A 20,519-nucleotide genomic window follows, 5' to 3' on the forward strand; every position below is an offset into this window, starting at 1 on the left:
TTTTCTTTACAGACCCAAATGTATCAAAAAACATCATGTTGTACACGCGGTACATAGATGATCTTTTTTAATTTGGATGGATTCAGAAACAGAGTTATTAGAGTTAATTACGCATATTAACTCTTTAAACCATCCAGTGAAATTTACATTTCAATACAGTCAGACAGAAATTAACTACCTAGATGTTTTGGTCAGGATTAAGGATAATGCCATTTCTACTGAGATCTTTAATAAGAAAACAGACCGAAATACTTTGTTACATCACAGCAGCTGCCATCCTCCTTCTTTAAAGAAAGCCCTTCCCATATCCCAGATGCTTAGAATGGCTAGAATCACAAGCGATATTAATCTGCTTGAACCAGCGTTAAATCAAGTATCAGAAAAGATTGCTAGCCGGGGATATCCGCGATCTGTTCTTGAGAAAGCTAAAGAACAGACATTGAGAATTCCTAGGCACAGTTTATTGGAAGCAAAGAGTAAGATAGGAAAACAAAATAGAATCCCGCTAGTTTCAGAATTTACAATGGCTAGTCAGGTTATACCCCGAGCCACAAAAGCATTATGGCCCATCATGTCTGGAGACAGTGACCTACCGGTATTTAAGAATAAAAACATAATGCCGTGTTATAAAAGGGGTAGGAACTTACGGGATTTGCTAGTCAAAACCAATATTACATATACGCCCGACAATCCTAAAACCTCCTTTTTGCTACAAAAGAAAAAAATGGGTTGCTACAAATGTGCATCTTGCACGACGTGTAGCTTTATGGAACCAGGCCCCTATTTTAAACACCCGCACACGGGCCGGAAGTTTAAGATCAATCACATCCTGAGTTGTACAACACAATTTGTGGTTTACATCATTATGTGCCCTTGTGGGCTCTATTACGTTGGACAGACCATTCGCACCTTTAGAGAGCGGATGGCTTTACATCGCTCAGCTATAAAAGCGGCGCTAGAAAATAAAGAGTGTGACCAGCCGGTGGCTCGGCACTTCAAGGAGGTTCAGCATAGTCTGACCTCCTTGAGATACAAGATCATTGATCATATCCCCATGGATATGCATGGTGGTGATCGTAAGAAACGTCTTAATCAGTGTGAATCAAAATGGATACATATTCTAGATACCATTTCTCCCAGGGGCCTTAACGAAAAAATTTCCTGGAACATATTTCTGTAAAGTTCACTAGCTACGTATAAGTATTAAAAGGCTTTAAAGTATGATGCAGCTCTGTGAAGCTGTTGAGAGATAATTGAGATAGAGGAATAGTAGCTGAGGCATTATAAGATTTATGGACAGCATGACTATGGATTAATTTTATTAACTCTGGTTTTTAACTTATTAATGTTTGATGTTAATATGTATTGTCTGTTTTAAGTAGTAATGTGCACCGGAAATTTTTCGGGTTTTGTGTTTTGGTTTTGGATTCGGTTCCGCGGCCGTGTTTTGGATTCGGACGCGTTTTGGCAAAACCTCCCTGAAATTTTTTTGTCGGATTCGGGTGTGTTTTGGATTTGGGTGCTTTTTACAAAAAACCCTCAAAAACAGCTTAAATCGTAGAATTTGGGGGTCATTTTGATCCCACAGTATTATTAACCTCAATAACCTTAATATACACTCATTTCCAGTCTATTCTGAACACTGAACACCTCACAATATTATTTTTAGTCCTAAAATTTGCACCGAGGTCGCTGGATGACTAAGCTAAGCGACCCAAGTGGCCGACACAAACACCTGGCCCATCTAGGAGTGGCACTGCAGTGTCAGACAGGATGGCACTTCAAAAATAGTCCCCAAATAGCGCATGATGTAAAGAAAAAAAGAGGCGCAATGAGGTAGCTGTGTGACTATGCTAAGCGACCCAAGTGGCCGACACAAACACCTGGCCCATCTAGGAGTGGCACTGCAGTGTCAGACAGGATGGCAGATTAAAAAAATTGTCCCCAAACAGCACATGATGCAAAGAAAAAAAGAGGCGCAATGAGGTAACTGTGTGACTAAGCTAAGCGACCCTAGTGGCCGACACAAACACCTGGCCCATCTAGGAGTGGCACTGCAGTGTCAGACAGGATGGCACTTCAAAAAATAGTCCCCAAACAGCACATGATGTAATGAAAAATGAAAGAAAAAAGAGGTGCAAGATGGAATTGTCCTTGGGCCCTCCCAACCTCCCTTATGTTGTATAAACAGGACATGCACACTTTAACAAACCCATTATTTCAGCCACAGGGACTGCCACACCACTGTGACTGAAATGACTGGTTGGTTTGGGCCCCCACCAAAAAAGAAGCAATCAATCTCTCCTTGCACAAACTGGCTCTACAGAGGCAAGATGTCCACCTCCTCCTCATCGTCTGATTCCTCACCCCTTTCACTGTGTACATCCCGCTCCTCACAGATTATTAATTCGTCCCCACTGGAATCCACCATCTCAGGTCCCTGTGTACTTTCTGGAGGCAATTTCTGGTGAATGTCTCCACGGAGTAATTGATTATAATTCATTTTGATGAACATCATCTTCTCCACATTTTCTGGAAGTAACCTTGTACGCCGATTGCTGACAAGGTGAGCGGCTGCACTAAACACTCTTTCGGAGTGCACACTGGAGGGGGGGCAATTTAGGTAAAATAAAGCCAGTTTGAGCAAGGGCCTCCAAATTGCCTCTTTTTCCTGCCAGTATACAGACGGACTGTCTGACGTGCCTTTGTCAATTTCCTCCCCAGCGCCAGCAACACCCATATCCTCATCCTGGTGTACTTCAACAGTGACATCTTCAATTTGACTATTAGGAACTGGACTGCGGGTGCTCCTTCCAGCACTTGCAGGGGGCGTGCAAATGGTGGAAGGTGCCACCTCTTCCCGTCCAGTGTTGGGAAGGTCAGGCATCGCAACCGACACAATTGGACTCTCCTTGGGGATTTGTGATTTAGATGAACGCAGTTCTTTGGTGTGCTTTTGCCATCTTAACTCTTTTAAGTTTTCTAGCAGGAGGATGAGTGCTTCCATCCTCATGTTAAGCTGAACCACTAGCCATGAACATAGGCCAGGCCCTCAGCCGTTCCTTGCCACTCCGTGTCGTAAATGGCACATTGGCAAGTTTACGCTTCTCCTCAGATGATTTTGATTTAAAGTTTTTGGTCATTTTACTGAGCTTTATTTTTTTGGATATTACATGCTCTCTACTATGACATTGGGCATCGGCCTTGGCAAACGACGTTGATGGCATTTTATCTTTTCGGCCATGACTAGTGGCAGCAGCTTCAGCACGAGGTGGAAGTGGATCTTGATCTTTCCCTATTTTACCCTCCACATTTTTGTTCTCCATTTTTTAATGTGTGTAATTATATGCCAGTAATATATCAATAGCAATGGCCTACTACTATATATACTGCGCACAACTGAAATGCACCACAGGTATGGATGGATAGTATACTTGACGACACAGAGGTAGGTAGAGCAGTGGCCTACTGTACCGTACTGCTATATATTATATACTGGTGGTCAGCAAAATTATGCACTGTCCTACTACTATATATATACTGTGCAAAACTTAAATGCACCACAGGTATGGATGGATAGAATACTTGACTACACAGAGGTAGGTAGAGCAGTGGACTACTGTACCGTACTGCTATAAATTATATACTGGTGGTCAGCAAAATTATGCACTGTCCTCCTACTATATATATACTGTCCAAAACTTAAATGCACCACAGGTATGGATGGGATAGTATACTTGACGACACAGAGGTAGGTAGAGCAGTGGCCTACTGTACCGTACTGCTATATATTATATACTGGTGGTAAGCAAAATTATGCACTGTCCTCCTACTACTGCGCACAACAACTAAAAGGCACCACAGGTATGGATGGATAGTATACTTGACGACACAGAGGTAGGTAGAGCAGTGGACTACTGTACCATACTGCTATATATTATATACTGGTGGTCAGCAAAATTATGCACTGTCCTCCTACTACTGCGCACAACAACTAAAATGCACCACAGGTATGGATGGATAGTATACTTGACGACACAGAGGTAGGTAGAGCAGTGGACTACTGTACCGTACGGCTATATATTATATACTGGTGGTCAGCAAAATTATGCACTGTCCTCCTACTATATATATACTGTGCAAAACTTAATTGCACCACAGGTATGGATGGGATAGTATACTTGACGACTCAGAGGTAGGTAGAGCAGTGGACTACTGTACCGTACTGCTATATATTATATACTGGTGGTCAGCAAAATTATGCACTGTCCTCCTACTATATATATACTGTGCAAAACTTAAATGCACCACAGGTATGGATGGATAGTATACTTGACGACACAGAGGTAGGTAGAGCAGTGGACTACTCTACCGTACTGCTATATATTATATACTGGTGGTCAGCAAAATTATGCACTGTTCTCCTACTATATATATACTGTGCAAAACTTAAATGCACCACAGATATGGATGGGATAGTATACTTGACAACACAGAGGTAGAGCAGGGGACTACTGTACCGTACTGCTATATATATACTGGTGGTCAGCAAAATTCTGCACTGTCCTCCTACTATGTACTACAATGCAGCACAGATATGGAGCATTTTTCAGGCAGAGAATGTATAATACTGGTGGTCACTGGTCAGCAAAACTCTGCACTGTCCACCTACTATACAATACCGCTGGTCCCCAGTCCCCACAATAAAGCAATTAGCACACTGAGCACAGATATTTGCAGCACACTGAGCACAGATATGGAGCATTTTTCAGGCAGAGAACGTAGATATTTGCAGCACACTGAGCACAGATATTTGCAGCACACTGAGCACAGATATTTGCAGCACACTGAGCACAGATATTTGCAGCACACTGAACATAGAAACTGAGAGGACGCCAGCCACGTCCTCTCACGATCATCTCCAGTGCATGAGTGAAAAATTGCGGCGACGCGTGGCTCCTTATATAGAATACGAATCTCGCGAGAATCCGACCGCGGGATGATGACGTTCGGGCAAGCTCGGGTTAACCGAGCAAGGCGGGAGGATCCGAGTCTGCTCGGACTCGTGCAAAAAAGGGTGAAGTTCGGGGGGGTTCGGATCCCGAGGAACCGAACCCGCTCATCACTAGTTTTAAGCACTTGCACTTTATATGCACATGATGGTATGCACTTGTGTTATGCTAACTAAATTGCACGCACTGGATATTTTAATAGTATGTTTTGTGTACAGCCCCGTGTTGCAACGGTGGCGCTGTCTCCATGGTAACCGAAGCCGGCGGGGTGATGCATCTCTGGTGACGAACGGGCAGGAAGCGAGTCATCGTGAGGGCCCTCCCACCGGTGGCCGGGCGGAAGCAGAGGGCGTCTGCTCGCTGGACTGCATGCATCCTATAAAGGAATGACTTACACAGTTGTTATATATGTTTCCTGCACTGTTCACTTGTTACGTCCTGACTAAAAGGCCAGGGTGGCCTTGAAACGTTGACGAGCATGGAGATTTGATACTTCTTTAATACACAAATTCAGCTTAAGGAATTGGGGAGTGCCGCCTTATTTTTTGGTTTACAAAGACACTGGTAACTATATACATATATATATATATATATATACATATAGAATTTATATATATTCTTACCAATGTGTTATAATATTTTTGGTAATATTTTGTTAACCAGCACCTGGTCCATGCAGTGGCTTATTGTCTACTTATGCAGAGTTGGTCACAGTTTGCTTCTGCAGCAAACTCAGAATAGGTAGAAAAGTGCGACTTTTTTCCTTGGGTCATTTCACGTTTGTGTTTGAATCTAACTCTGAATAAAGCCATGAGTGTGCAATGTAAATAATTTCCTGCATTGGGTACATAGCTGTCTCAACAGGTCTGTACAGTAGCACTACCAGATTTGTTTTTATTATTTTTTTATTTAACTTTCTACTTACCAGTAACTTGGGAGATGCAGGCTGGGTGGACCCCAAAATAGCAGAGGCGCTTTGCTTTTTTAGTGTCACCCCCTCAGATGGTGTCACTGAGCAGCAGTGATGGATAATGCACGCATGTATGCATCATCCATCACTGTCCCAGGAGAGGCTGGGGGCTTGCCCAGCAGCTATAAGAGTGTTGGGCAAGCCCCAGTGTGATGAGAATGAAGCCTTACATGCAATCATCCCCCAAAACATCATACACCAGGGGGGTGTAGCCCTGCTGACACCTCTAGTTCTTTTGGTTTTGCACTGAAGTGTTTCATTGCTCCATTCAGCACTCTTTAAGGTGGACACCTATTCAATGCTCTCACTCTAACCAGCACCAAAGCACTTTGTAGGATCAAAGAAAGATGATCCATTTCCTCCCATCTTGTTTGTGTTTATTTAAAGCTGTAATTTTATACGGTTCCTTCGCTTCTGCTAGTTTTTTATTTGTTCAGTGATTGTTTTTTGTTGTACCCAATGTTTTTAAAACAGTAATACACTACATCTGTGTATATTCTTTTTCACTATGAAATTTGGGGTGATTCTCTGAAGTAGGAGGTAAAACAAGATGGCAAAGTCGAAATGAAGATTGGAAATTCCCAGAAGAAGATGGTCTTTACACGCAAAAAAAAAAGGGCAGACTAGATACGCCAAGTGGTTTTTATCTGCCATCAAATTCTATGTTTCTATGGGTGTAGTATGGCTGACCGGCGGTCTCCTGACCGCCGGTCAGCTTACCGACGCCGGGATCCCGGCAGCATACCGACGCCGGGATCCCGGCGGGGAGGGGTGAGTGCAGCAAGCCCCTTGCGGGCTCGCTGCGCTCGCCACGCTGCGGGCTCGGTGGTGACCTGTGGTCGCCACGGGTTCTATTACCACTCTATGGGTGTCGTGGACACCCACGAGTGGAAATAGTCCCTGTTGGTCGGCATGCCGACCATCGGGATAGTGAGCCTTCGGGATGGTGGAGGAGGTCATGTGACCGTCGGTCAGCAGACCGCCGGTCACATGAATACCACCCGTTTCTACAGTATGTTTCTAAGATACCTGTAATATATAGAGATGAGCGGGTTCGGTTCCTCTGAATCCGAACCCGCCCGAACTTCAGTTTTTTTCTTCACGGGTCCGAGCGACTCGGATCTTCCCGCCTTGCTCGGTTAACCCGAGCGCGCCCGAACGTCATCATCCCGCTGTCGGATTCTCGCGAGGCTCGGATTCTATCGCGAGACTCGGATTCTATATAAGGAGCCACGCGTCGCCGCCATTTTCACACGTGCATTGAGAGTCATAGGGAGAGGATGTGGCTGGCGTCCTCTCCGTTTAGAGAAGAGAGAGACACAGTAGAGACGAGAGAGACACAGTAGTAGTAATTTTGGGGAGCATTATTAGGAGGAGTACTACTATACTACTATACTACTTGCTGAAGTGATATAGATTAGATAGTGTGACTGTAAGTGTATTGTATTAATTATCTGACTTGTGGGGGAGACACTGACAGTGGGGAGCAGTTAGAGTCTGAGAGCAGGACTCAGGAGTACATATAACATACAGTGCACACTTTTGCTGCCAGAGTCAGTGCCACACTGCCATTGTTGTGACCACACTGACCACCGCCGGGGGGGGGGGGGGCATCCAGAAAGAATATACAAAGCCGCCAGTAAACGAGAACAAGACCAGGAACTAGTGTTCAATTTATCCTTGCGTAATTTTTCCCCCTCTGAAATTTCAGTTCTCAGTAAAGGACTTTCATTTATCCCAAGTAACCCCCATAATGACTTTAATTGGAAGGTTGATTTACATCGGTTTAGTCGTTCACTACGTATTTGGGAATTTTTTCAAGATAAGCCACCGGGTAAGGATGATGTGTTCCAAGATTTCTTCATGAAACATTCTAGATCTAAATTTGATCCCCCATCTAATAATTCTTCATTAAGAACTTTCTCACGATTGTTGGATGAGTCAGTCACCAAGTATGATATGGCGCCCAAAAAACATTTTACTAGTTTAAATAAACAGCAACAACAAGCATTGCGGGACTTAAGGTCATATTCAGATATTGTCATCCGCCCCGCAGGTAAGGGCGGGACAATTGTCATTATGGATTTGGACAAATACATGGAGGACATCGATCAGCAGTTAGCAGATTCCAATACGTATATGAGACTATCTTATAATCCTAATGATCAATTCAAACGGGAACTAGATTTAATGTTGACTACGGCCCTGAGGGATGGCAGGCTAAATAAAAAATGTTTGACACATTGTCACAGCCTTATCCCATCACTCCTATTATCTACACTATTCCCAAGGTACACAAGGATGCCCAGAAGCCCCCAGGTAGACCGATCATATCGGCAAGGGGATCACTTCTATAGCCTATTTCACAATTTCTTGATTATTTAGTACAACCGTTGGTAGAAAGACAAATAACTTTTTTAAGGATACTACACAATTTTTGTTGAAATTAGAAGAATTTAAATATATTCCAACAGGGGCATACTTGTGTACCTTGGATGTGAGGAATTTGTATACTGTCATACCTCATGATATGGGCCTTGATTGCATGAAATAGTTTTTCCACACTAATCATTTCACAGATGTGGATATTCCTTTGTTTCTGGAATTATTGAAGTTTATTCTCACAGAAAATTTCTTTTTGCATAATGGCAGATATTATTTACAGTGCACGGGCTGTGCGATGGGGACGAATGTCGCCCCATTGTACGCCAATGTGTTTATGTTTGAGCAGGAACGCAATTTTTTCTTTACAGACCCTAATGTATCAAAAAACATCATGTTGTACACGCGGTACATAGATGATCTTTTTTAATTTGGATGGATTCAGAAACAGAGTTATTAGAGTTAATTACGCATATTAACTCTTTAAACCATCCAGTGAAATTTACATTTCAATACAGTCAGACAGAAATTAACTACCTAGATGTTTTGGTCAGGATTAAGGATAATGCCATTTCTACTGAGATCTTTAATAAGAAAACAGACCGAAATACTTTGTTACATCACAGCAGCTGCCATCCTCCTTCTTTAAAGAAAGCCCTTCCCATATCCCAGATGCTTAGAATGGCTAGAATCACAAGCGATATTAATCTGCTTGAACCAGCGTTAAATCAAGTATCAGAAAAGATTGCTAGCCGGGGATATCCGCGATCTGTTCTTGAGAAAGCTAAAGAACAGACATTGAGAATTCCTAGGCACAGTTTATTGGAAGCAAAGAGTAAGATAGGAAAACAAAATAGAATCCCGCTAGTTTCAGAATTTACAATGGCTAGTCAGGTTATACCCCGAGCCACAAAAGCATTATGGCCCATCGTGTCTGGAGACAGTGACCTACCGGTATTTAAGAATAAAAACATAATGCCGTGTTATAAAAGGGGTAGGAACTTACGGGATTTGCTAGTCAAAACCAATATTACATATACGCCCGACAATCCTAAAACCTCCTTTTTGCTACAAAAGAAAAAAATGGGTTGCTACAAATGTGCATCTTGCACGACGTGTAGCTTTATGGAACCAGGCCCCTATTTTAAACACCCGCACACGGGCCGGAAGTTTAAGATCAATCACATCCTGAGTTGTACAACACAATTTGTGGTTTACATCATTATGTGCCCTTGTGGGCTCTATTACGTTGGACAGACCATTCGCACCTTTAGAGAGCGGATGGCTTTATATCGCTCAGCTATAAAAGCGGCGCTAGAAAATAAAGAGTGTGACCAGCCGGTGGCTCGGCACTTCAAGGAGGTTAAGCATAGTCTGACCTCCTTGAGATACAAGATCATTGATCATATCCCCATGGATATGCATGGTGGTGATCGTAAGAAACGTCTTAATCAGTGTGAATCAAAATGGATACATATTCTAGATACCATTTCTCCCAGGGGCCTTAACGAAAAAATTTCCTGGAACATATTTCTGTAAAGTTCACTAGCTACGTATAAGTATTAAAAGGCTTTAAAGTATGATGCAGCTCTGTGAAGCTGTTGAGAGATAATTGAGATAGAGGAATAGTAGCTGAGGCATTATAAGATTTATGGACAGCATGACTATGGATTAATTTTATTAACTCTGGTTTTTAACTTATTAATGTTTGATGTTAATATGTATTGTCTGTTTTAAGTAGTAATGTGCACCGGAAATTTTTCGGGTTTTGTGTTTTGGTTTTGGATTCGGTTCCGCGGCCGTGTTTTGGATTCGGACGCGTTTTGGCAAAACCTCCCTGAAATTTTTTTGTCGGATTCGGGTGTGTTTTGGATTTGGGTGCTTTTTACAAAAAACCCTCAAAAACAGCTTAAATCGTAGAATTTGGGGGTCATTTTGATCCCACAGTATTATTAACCTCAATAACCATAATATACACTCATTTCCAGTCTATTCTGAACACTGAACACCTCACAATATTATTTTTAGTCCTAAAATTTGCACCGAGGTCGCTGGATGACTAAGCTAAGCGACCCAAGTGGCCGACACAAACACCTGGCCCATTTAGGAGTGGCACTGCAGTGTCAGACAGGATGGCAGATTAAAAAAATTGTCCACAAACAGCACATGATGCAAAGAAAAAAAGAGGCGCAATGAGGTAGCTGTGTGACTAAGCTAAGCGACCCAAGTGGCCGACACAAACACCTGGCCCATCTAGGAGTGGCACTGCAGTGTCAGACAGGATGGCACTTCAAAAATAGTCCCCAAATAGCGCATGATGTAAAGAAAAAAAGAGGCGCAATGAGGTAGCTGTGTGACTATGCTAAGCGACCCAAGTGGCCGACACAAACACCTGGCCCATCTAGGAGTGGCACTGCAGTGTCAGACAGGATGGCAGATTTAAAAAATTGTCCCCAAACAGCACATGATGCAAAGAAAAAAAGAGGCGCAATAAGGTAACTGTGTGACTAAGCTAAGCGACCCTAGTGGCCGACACAAACACCTGGCCCATCTAGGAGTGGCACTGCAGTGTCAGACAGGATGGCACTTCAAAAAATAGTCCCCAAACAGCACATGATGTAATGAAAAATGAAAGAAAAAAGAGGTGCAAGATGGAATTGTCCTTGGGCCCTCCCAACCTCCCTTATGTTGTATAAACAGGACATGCACACTTTAACAAACCCATTACTTCAGCGACAGGGACTGCCACACCACTGTGACTGAAATGACTGGTTGGTTTGGGCCCCCACCAAAAAAGAAGCAATCAATCTCTCCTTGCACAAACTGGCTCTACAGAGGCAAGATGTCCACCTCCTCCTCATCGTCTGATTCCTCACCCCTTTCACTGTGTACATCCCGCTCCTCACAGATTATTAATTCGTCCCCACTGGAATCCACCATCTCAGGTCCCTGTGTACTTTCTGGAGGCAATTTCTGGTGAATGTCTCCACGGAGTAATTGATTATAATTCATTTTGATGAACATCATCTTCTCCACATTTTCTGGAAGTAACCTTGTACGCCGATTGCTGACAAGGTGAGCGGCTGCACTAAACACTCTTTCGGAGTGCACACTGGAGGGGGGGCAATTTAGGTAAAATAAAGCCAGTTTGAGCAAGGGCCTCCAAATAGCCTCTTTTTCCTGCCAGTATACAGACGGACTGTCTGACGTGCCTTTGTCAATTTCCTCCCCAGCGCCAGCAACACCCATATCCTCATCCTGGTGTACTTCAACAGTGACATCTTCAATTTGACTATTAGGAACTGGACTGCGGGTGCTCCTTCCAGCACTTGCAGGGGGCGTGCAAATGGTGGAAGGTGCCACCTCTTCCCGTCCAGTGTTGGGAAGGTCAGGCATCGCAACCGACACAATTGGACTCTCCTTGGGGATTTGTGATTTAGATGAACGCAGTTCTTTGGTGTGCTTTTGCCATCTTAACTCTTTTAAGTTTTCTAGCAGGAGGATGAGTGCTTCCATCCTCATGTTAAGCTGAACCACTAGCCATGAACATAGGCCAGGCCCTCAGCCGTTCCTTGCCACTCCGTGTCGTAAATGGCACATTGGCAAGTTTACGCTTCTCCTCAGATGATTTTGATTTAAATTTTTTGGTCATTTTACTGAGCTTTATTTTTTTGGATATTACATGCTCTCTACTATGACATTGGGCATCGGCCTTGGCAGACGACGTTGATGGCATTTTATCTTTTCGGCCATGACTAGTGGCAGCAGCTTCAGCACGAGGTGGAAGTGGATCTTGATCTTTCCCTATTTTACCCTCCACATTTTTGTTCTCCATTTTTTAATGTGTGTAATTATATGCCAGTAATATATCAATAGCAATGGCCTACTACTATATATACTGCGCACAACTGAAATGCACCACAGGTATGGATGGATAGTATACTTGACGACACAGAGGTAGGTAGAGCAGTGGCCTACTGTACCGTACTGCTATATATTATATACTGGCGGTCAGCAAAATTATGCACTGTCCTACTACTATATATATACTGTGCAAAACTTAAATGCACCACAGGTATGGATGGATAGAATACTTGACTACACAGAGGTAGGTAGAGCAGTGGACTACTGTACCGTACTGCTATAAATTATATACTGGTGGTCAGCAAAATTATGCACTGTCCTCCTACTATATATATACTGTCCAAAACTTAAATGCACCACAGGTATGGATGGGATAGTATACTTGACGACACAGAGGTAGGTAGAGCAGTGGCCTACTGTACCGTACTGCTATATATTATATACTGGTGGTAAGCAAAATTATGCACTGTCCTCCTACTACTGCGCACAACAACTAAAAGGCACCACAGGTATGGATGGATAGTATACTTGACGACACAGAGGTAGGTAGAGCAGTGGACTACTGTACCATACTGCTATATATTATATACTGGTGGTCAGCAAAATTATGCACTGTCCTCCTACTACTGCGCACAACAACTAAAATGCACCACAGGTATGGATGGATAGTATACTTGACGACACAGAGGTAGGTAGAGCAGTGGACTACTGTACCGTACGGCTATATATTATATACTGGTGGTCAGCAAAATTATGCACTGTCCTCCTACTATATATATACTGTGCAAAACTTAATTGCACCACAGGTATGGACGGGATAGTATACTTGACGACTCAGAGGTAGGTAGAGCAGTGGACTACTGTACCGTACTGCTATATATTATATACTGGTGGTCAGCAAAATTATGCACTGTCCTCCTACTATATATATACTGTGCAAAACTTAAATGCACCACAGGTATGGATGGATAGTATACTTGACGACACAGAGGTAGGTAGAGCAGTGGACTACTCTACCGTACTGCTATATATTATATACTGGTGGTCAGCAAAATTATGCACTGTCCTCCTACTATATATATACTGTGCAAAACTTAAATGCACCACAGGTATGGATGGGATAGTATACTTGACAACACAGAGGTAGAGCAGGGGACTACTGTACCGTACTGCTATATATATACTGGTGGTCAGCAAAATTCTGCACTGTCCTCCTACTATGTACTACAATGCAGCACAGATATGGAGCATTTTTCAGGCAGAGAATGTATAATACTGGTGGTCACTGGTCAGCAAAACTCTGCACTGTCCACCTACTATACAATACCGCTGGTCCCCAGTCCCCACAATAAAGCAATTAGCACACTGAGCACAGATATTTGCAGCACACTGAGCACAGATATGGAGCATTTTTCAGGCAGAGAACGTAGATATTTGCAGCACACTGAGCACAGATATTTGCAGCACACTGAGTACAGATATTTGCAGCACACTGAGCACAGATATTTGCAGCACACTGAACATAGAAACTGAGAGGACGCCAGCCACGTCCTCTCACGATCATCTCCAGTGCATGAGTGAAAAATTGCGGCGACGCGTGGCTCCTTATATAGAATACGAATCTCGCGAGAATCCGACCGCGGGATGATGACGTTCGGGCAAGCTCGGGTTAACCGAGCAAGGCGGGAGGATCCGAGTCTGCTCGGACTCGTGCAAAAAAGGGTGAAGTTCGGGGGGGTTCGGATCCCGAGGAACCGAACCCGCTCATCACTAGTTTTAAGCACTTGCACTTTATATGCACATGATGGTATGCACTTGTGTTATGCTAACTAAATTGCACGCACTGGATATTTTAATAGTATGTTTTGTGTACAGCCCCGTGTTGCAACGGTGGCACTGTCTCCATGGTAACCGAAGCCGGCGGGGTGATGCATCTCTGGTGACGAACGGGCAGGAAGCGAGTTATCGTGAGGGCCCTCCCACCGGTGGCCGGGCGGAAGCAGAGGGCGTCTGCTCGCTGGACTGCATGCATCCTATAAAGGAATGACTTACACAGTTGTTATATATGTTTCCTGCACTGTTCACTTGTTACGTCCTGACTAAAAGGCCAGGGTGGCCTTGAAACGTTGACGAGCATGGAGATTTGATACTTCTTTAATACACAAATTCAGCTTAAGGAATTGGGGAGTGCCGCCTTATTTTTTGGTTTACAAAGACACTGGTAACTATATACATATATATATATATATATATATATATATATATATATATACATATAGAATTTATATATATTCTTACCAATGTGTTATAATATTTTTGGTAATATTTTGTTAACCAGCACCTGGTCCATGCAGTGGCTTATTGTCTACCTATGCAGAGTTGGTCACAGTTTGCTTCTGCAGCAAACTCAGAATAGGTAGAAAAGTGCGACTTTTTTCCTTGGGTCATTTCACGTTTGTGTTTGAATCTAACTCTGAATAAAGCCATGAGTGTGCAATGTAAATAATTTCCTGCATTGGGTACATAGCTGTCTCAACAGGTCTGTACAGTAGCACTACCAGATTTGTTTTTATTATTTTTTTATTTAACTTTCTACTTACCAGTAACTTGGGAGATGCAGGCTGGGTGGACCCCAAAATAGCAGAGGCGCTTTGCTTTTTTAGTGTCACCCCCTCAGATGGTGTCACTGAGCAGCAGTGATGGATAATGCACGCATGTATGCATCATCCATCACTGTCCCAGGAGAGGCTGGGGGCTTGCCCAGCAGCTATAAGAGTGTTGGGCAAGCCCCAGTGTGATGAGAATGAAGCCTTACATGCAATCATCCCCCAAAACATCATACACCAGGGGGGTGTAGCCCTGCTGACACCTCTAGTTCTTTTGGTTTTGCACTGAAGTGTTTCATTGCTCCATTCAGCACTCTTTAAGGTGGACACCTATTCAATGCTCTCACTCTAACCAGCACCAAAGCACTTTGTAGGATCAAAGAAAGATGATCCATTTCCTCCCATCTTGTTTGTGTTTATTTAAAGCTGTAATTTTATACGGTTCCTTCGCTTCTGCTAGTTTTTTATTTGTTCAGTGATTGTTTTTTTGTTGTACCCAATGTTTTTAAAACAGTAATACACTACATCTGTGTATATTCTTTTTCACTATGAAATTTGGGGTGATTCTCTGAAGTAGGAGGTAAAACAAGATGGCAAAGTCGAAATGAAGATTGGAAATTCCCAGAAGAAGATGGTCTTTACACGCAAAAAAAAAAGGGCAGACTAGATACGCCAAGTGGTTTTTATCTGCCATCAAATTCTATGTTTCTATGGGTGTAGTATGGCTGACCGGCGGTCTCCTGACCGCCGGTCAGCTTACCGACGCCGGGATCCCGGCAGCATACCGACGCCGGGATCCCGGCGGGGAGGGGTGAGTGCAGCAAGCCCCTTGCGGGCTCGCTGCGCTCGCCACACTGCGGGCACGGTGGTGACCTGTGGTCGCCACGGGTTCTATTACCACTCTATGGGTGTCGTGGACACCCACGAGTGGAAATAGTCCCTGTTGGTCGGCATGCCGACCATCGGGATAGTGAGCCTTCGGGATGGTGGAGGAGGTCATGTGACCGTCGGTCAGCAGACCGCCGGTCACATGAATACCACCCGTTTCTACAGTATGTTTCTAAGATACCTGTAATATATAGAGATGAGCGGGTTCGGTTCCTCTGAATCCGAACCCGCCCGAACTTCAGTTTTTTTCTTCACGGGTCCGAGCGACTCGGATCTTCCCGCCTTGCTCGGTTAACCCGAGCGCGCCCGAACGTCATCATCCCGCTGTCGGATTCTCGCGAGGCTCGGATTCTATCGCGAGACTCGGATTCTATATAAGGAGCCGCGCGTCGCCGCCATTTTCACACGTGCATTGAGGCGTCCTCTCCGTTTAGAGAAGAGAGAGACACAGTAGAGACGAGAGAGACACAGTAGTAGTAATTTTGGGGAGCATTATTAGGAGGAGTACTACTATACTACTATACTACTTGCTGAAGTGATATAGATTAGATAGTGTGACTGTAAGTGTATTGTATTAATTATCTGACTTGTGGGGGAGACACTGACAGTGGGGAGCAGTTAGAGTCTGAGAGCAGGACTCAGGAGTACATATAACATACAGTGCACACTTTTGCTGCCAGAGTCAGTGCCACACTGCCATTGTTGTGACCACACTGACCACCGCCGGGGGGGGGGCATCCAGAAAGAATATACAAAGCCGCCAGTAAACGAGAACAAGACCAGGAACTAGTGTTCAATTTATCCTTGCGTAATTTTTCCCCCTCTGAAATTTCAGTTCTCAGTAAAGGACTTTCATTTATCCCAAGTAACCCCCATAATGACTTTAATTGGAAGGTTGATTTACATCGGTTTAGTCGTTCACTACGTATTAGGCAATTTTTTCAAGATAAGCCACCGGGTAAGGATGATGTGTTCCAAGATTTCTTCATGAAACATTCTAGATCTAAATTTGATCCCCCATCTAATAATTCTTCATTAAGAACTTTCTCACGATTGTTGGATGAGTCAGTCACCAAGTATGATATGGCGCCCAAAAAACATTTTACTAGTTTAAATAAACAGCAACAACAAGCATTGCGGGACTTAAGGTCATATTCAGATATTGTCATCCGCCCCGCAGGTAAGGGCGGGACAATTGTCATTATGGATTTGGACAAATACATGGAGGACATCGATCAGCAGTTAGCAGATTCCAATACGTATATGAGACTATCTTATAATCCTAATGATCAATTCAAACGGGAACTAGATTTAATGTTGACTACGGCCCTGAGGGATGGCAGGCTAAATAAAAAATGTTTGACACATTGTCACAGCCTTATCCCATCACTCCTATTATCTACACTATTCCCAAGGTACACAAGGATGCCCAGAAGCCCCCAGGTAGACCGATCATATCGGCAAGGGGATCACTTCTATAGCCTATTTCACAATTTCTTGATTATTTAGTACAACCGTTGGTAGAAAGACAAATAACTTTTTTAAGGATACTACACAATTTTTGTTGAAATTAGAAGAATTTAAATATATTCCAACAGGGGCATACTTGTGTACCTTGGATGTGAGGAATTTGTATACTGTCATACCTCATGATATGGGCCTTGATTGCATGAAATAGTTTTTCCACACTAATCATTTCACAGATGTGGATATTCCTTTGTTTCTGGAATTATTGAAGTTTATTCTCACAGAAAATTTCTTTTTGCATAATGGCAGATATTATTTACAGTGCACGGGCTGTGCGATGGGGACGAATGTCGCCCCATTGTACGCCAATGTGTTTATGTTTGAGCAGGAACGCAATTTTTTCTTTACAGACCCTAATGTATCAAAAAACATCATGTTGTACACGCGGTACATAGATGATCTTTTTTAATTTGGATGGATTCAGAAACAGAGTTATTAGAGTTAATTACGCATATTAACTCTTTAAACCATCCAGTGAAATTTACATTTCAATACAGTCAGACAGAAATTAACTACCTAGATGTTTTGGTCAGGATTAAGGATAATGCCATTTCTACTGAGATCTTTAATAAGAAAACAGACCGAAATACTTTGTTACATCACAGCAGCTGCCATCCTCCTTCTTTAAAGAAAGCCCTTCCCATATCCCAGATGCTTAGAATGGCTAGAATCACAAGCGATATTAGTCTGCTTGAACCAGCGTTAAATCAAGTATCAGAAAAGATTGCTAGCCGGGGATATCCGCGATCTGTTCTTGAGAAAGCTAAAGAACAGACATTGAGAATTCCTAGGCACAGTTTATTGGAAGCAAAGAGTAAGATAGGAAAACAAAATAGAATCCCGCTAGTTTCAGAATTTACAATGGCTAGTCAGGTTATACCCCGAGCCACAAAAGCATTATGGCCCATCGTGTCTGGAGACAGTGACCTACCGGTATTTAAGAATAAAAACATAATGCCGTGTTATAAAAGGGGTAGGAACTTACGGGATTTGCTAGTCAAAACCAATATTACATATACGCCCGACAATCCTAAAACCTCCTTTTTGCTACAAAAGAAAAAAATGGGTTGCTACAAATGTGCATCTTGCACGACGTGTAGCTTTATGGAACCAGGCCCCTATTTTAAACACCCGCACACGGGCCGGAAGTTTAAGATCAATCACATCCTGAGTTGTACAACACAATTTGTGGTTTACATCATTATGTGCCCTTGTGGGCTCTATTACGTTGGACAGACCATTCGCACCTTTAGAGAGCGGATGGCTTTACATCGCTCAGCTATAAAAGCGGCGCTAGAAAATAAAGAGTGTGACCAGCCGGTGGCTCGGCACTTCAAGGAGGTTCAGCATAGTCTGACCTCCTTGAGATACAAGATCATTGATCATATCCCCATGGATATGCATGGTGGTGATCGTAAGAAACGTCTTAATCAGTGTGAATCAAAATGGATACATATTCTAGATACCATTTCTCCCAGGGGCCTTAACGAAAAAATTTCCTGGAACATATTTCTGTAAAGTTCACTAGCTACGTATAAGTATTAAAAGGCTTTAAAGTATGATGCAGCTCTGTGAAGCTGTTGAGAGATAATTGAGATAGAGGAATAGTAGCTGAGGCATTATAAGATTTATGGACAGCATGACTATGGATTAATTTTATTAACTCTGGTTTTTAACTTATTAATGTTTGATGTTAATATGTATTGTCTGTTTTAAGTAGTAATGTGCACCGGAAATTTTTCGGGTTTTGTGTTTTGGTTTTGGATTCGGTTCCGCGGCCGTGTTTTGGATTCGGACGCGTTTTGGCAAAACCTCCCTGAAATTTTTTTGTCGGATTCGGGTGTGTTTTGGATTTGGGTGCTTTTTACAAAAAACCCTCAAAAACAGCTTAAATCGTAGAATTTGGGGGTCATTTTGATCCCACAGTATTATTAACCTCAATAACCATAATATACACTCATTTCCAGTCTATTCTGAACACTGAACACCTCACAATATTATTTTTAGTCCTAAAATTTGCACCGAGGTCGCTGGATGACTAAGCTAAGCGACCCAAGTGGCCGACACAAACACCTGGCCCATTTAGGAGTGGCACTGCAGTGTCAGACAGGATGGCAGATTAAAAAAATTGTCCACAAACAGCACATGATGCAAAGAAAAAAAGAGGCGCAATGAGGTAGCTGTGTGACTAAGCTAAGCGACCCAAGTGGCCGACACAAACACCTGGCCCATCTAGGAGTGGCACTGCAGTGTCAGACAGGATGGCACTTCAAAAATAGTCCCCAAATAGCGCATGATGTAAAGAAAAAAAGAGGCGCAATGAGGTAGCTGTGTGACTATGCTAAGCGACCCAAGTGGCCGACACAAACACCTGGCCCATCTAGGAGTGGCACTGCAGTGTCAGACAGGATGGCAGATTAAAAAAATTGTCCCCAAACAGCACATGATGCAAAGAAAAAAAGAGGCGCAATGAGGTAACTGTGTGACTAAGCTAAGCGACCCTAGTGGCCGACACAAACACCTGGCCCATCTAGGAGTGGCACTGCAGTGTCAGACAGGATGGCACTTCAAAAAATAGTCCCCAAACAGCACATGATGTAATTAAAAATGAAAGAAAAAAGAGGTGCAAGATGGAATTGTCCTTGGGCCCTCCCAACCTCCCTTATGTTGTATAAACAGGACATGCACACTTTAACAAACCCATTACTTCAGCGACAGGGACTGCCACACCACTGTGACTGAAATGACTGGTTGGTTTGGGCCCCCACCAAAAAAGAAGCAATCAATCTCTCCTTGCACAAACTGGCTCTACAGAGGCAAGATGTCCACCTCCTCCTCATCGTCTGATTCCTCACCCCTTTCACTGTGTACATCCCGCTCCTCACAGATTATTAATTCGTCCCCACTGGAATCCACCATCTCAGGTCCCTGTGTACTTTCTGGAGGCAATTTCTGGTGAATGTCTCCACGGAGTAATTGATTATAATTCATTTTGATGAACATCATCTTCTCCACATTTTCTGGAAGTAACCTTGTACGCCGATTGCTGACAAGGTGAGCGGCTGCACTAAACACTCTTTCGGAGTGCACACTGGAGGGGGGGCAATTTAGGTAAAATAAAGCCAGTTTGAGCAAGGGCCTCCAAATAGCCTCTTTTTCCTGCCAGTATACAGACGGACTGTCTGACGTGCCTTTGTCAATTTCCTCCCCAGCGCCAGCAACACCCATATCCTCATCCTGGTGTACTTCAACAGTGACATCTTCAATTTG

Source organism: Pseudophryne corroboree, chromosome 1, assembly GCF_028390025.1.
Source record: "Pseudophryne corroboree isolate aPseCor3 chromosome 1, aPseCor3.hap2, whole genome shotgun sequence".
Lineage (NCBI taxonomy): Eukaryota > Metazoa > Chordata > Amphibia > Anura > Myobatrachidae > Pseudophryne > Pseudophryne corroboree.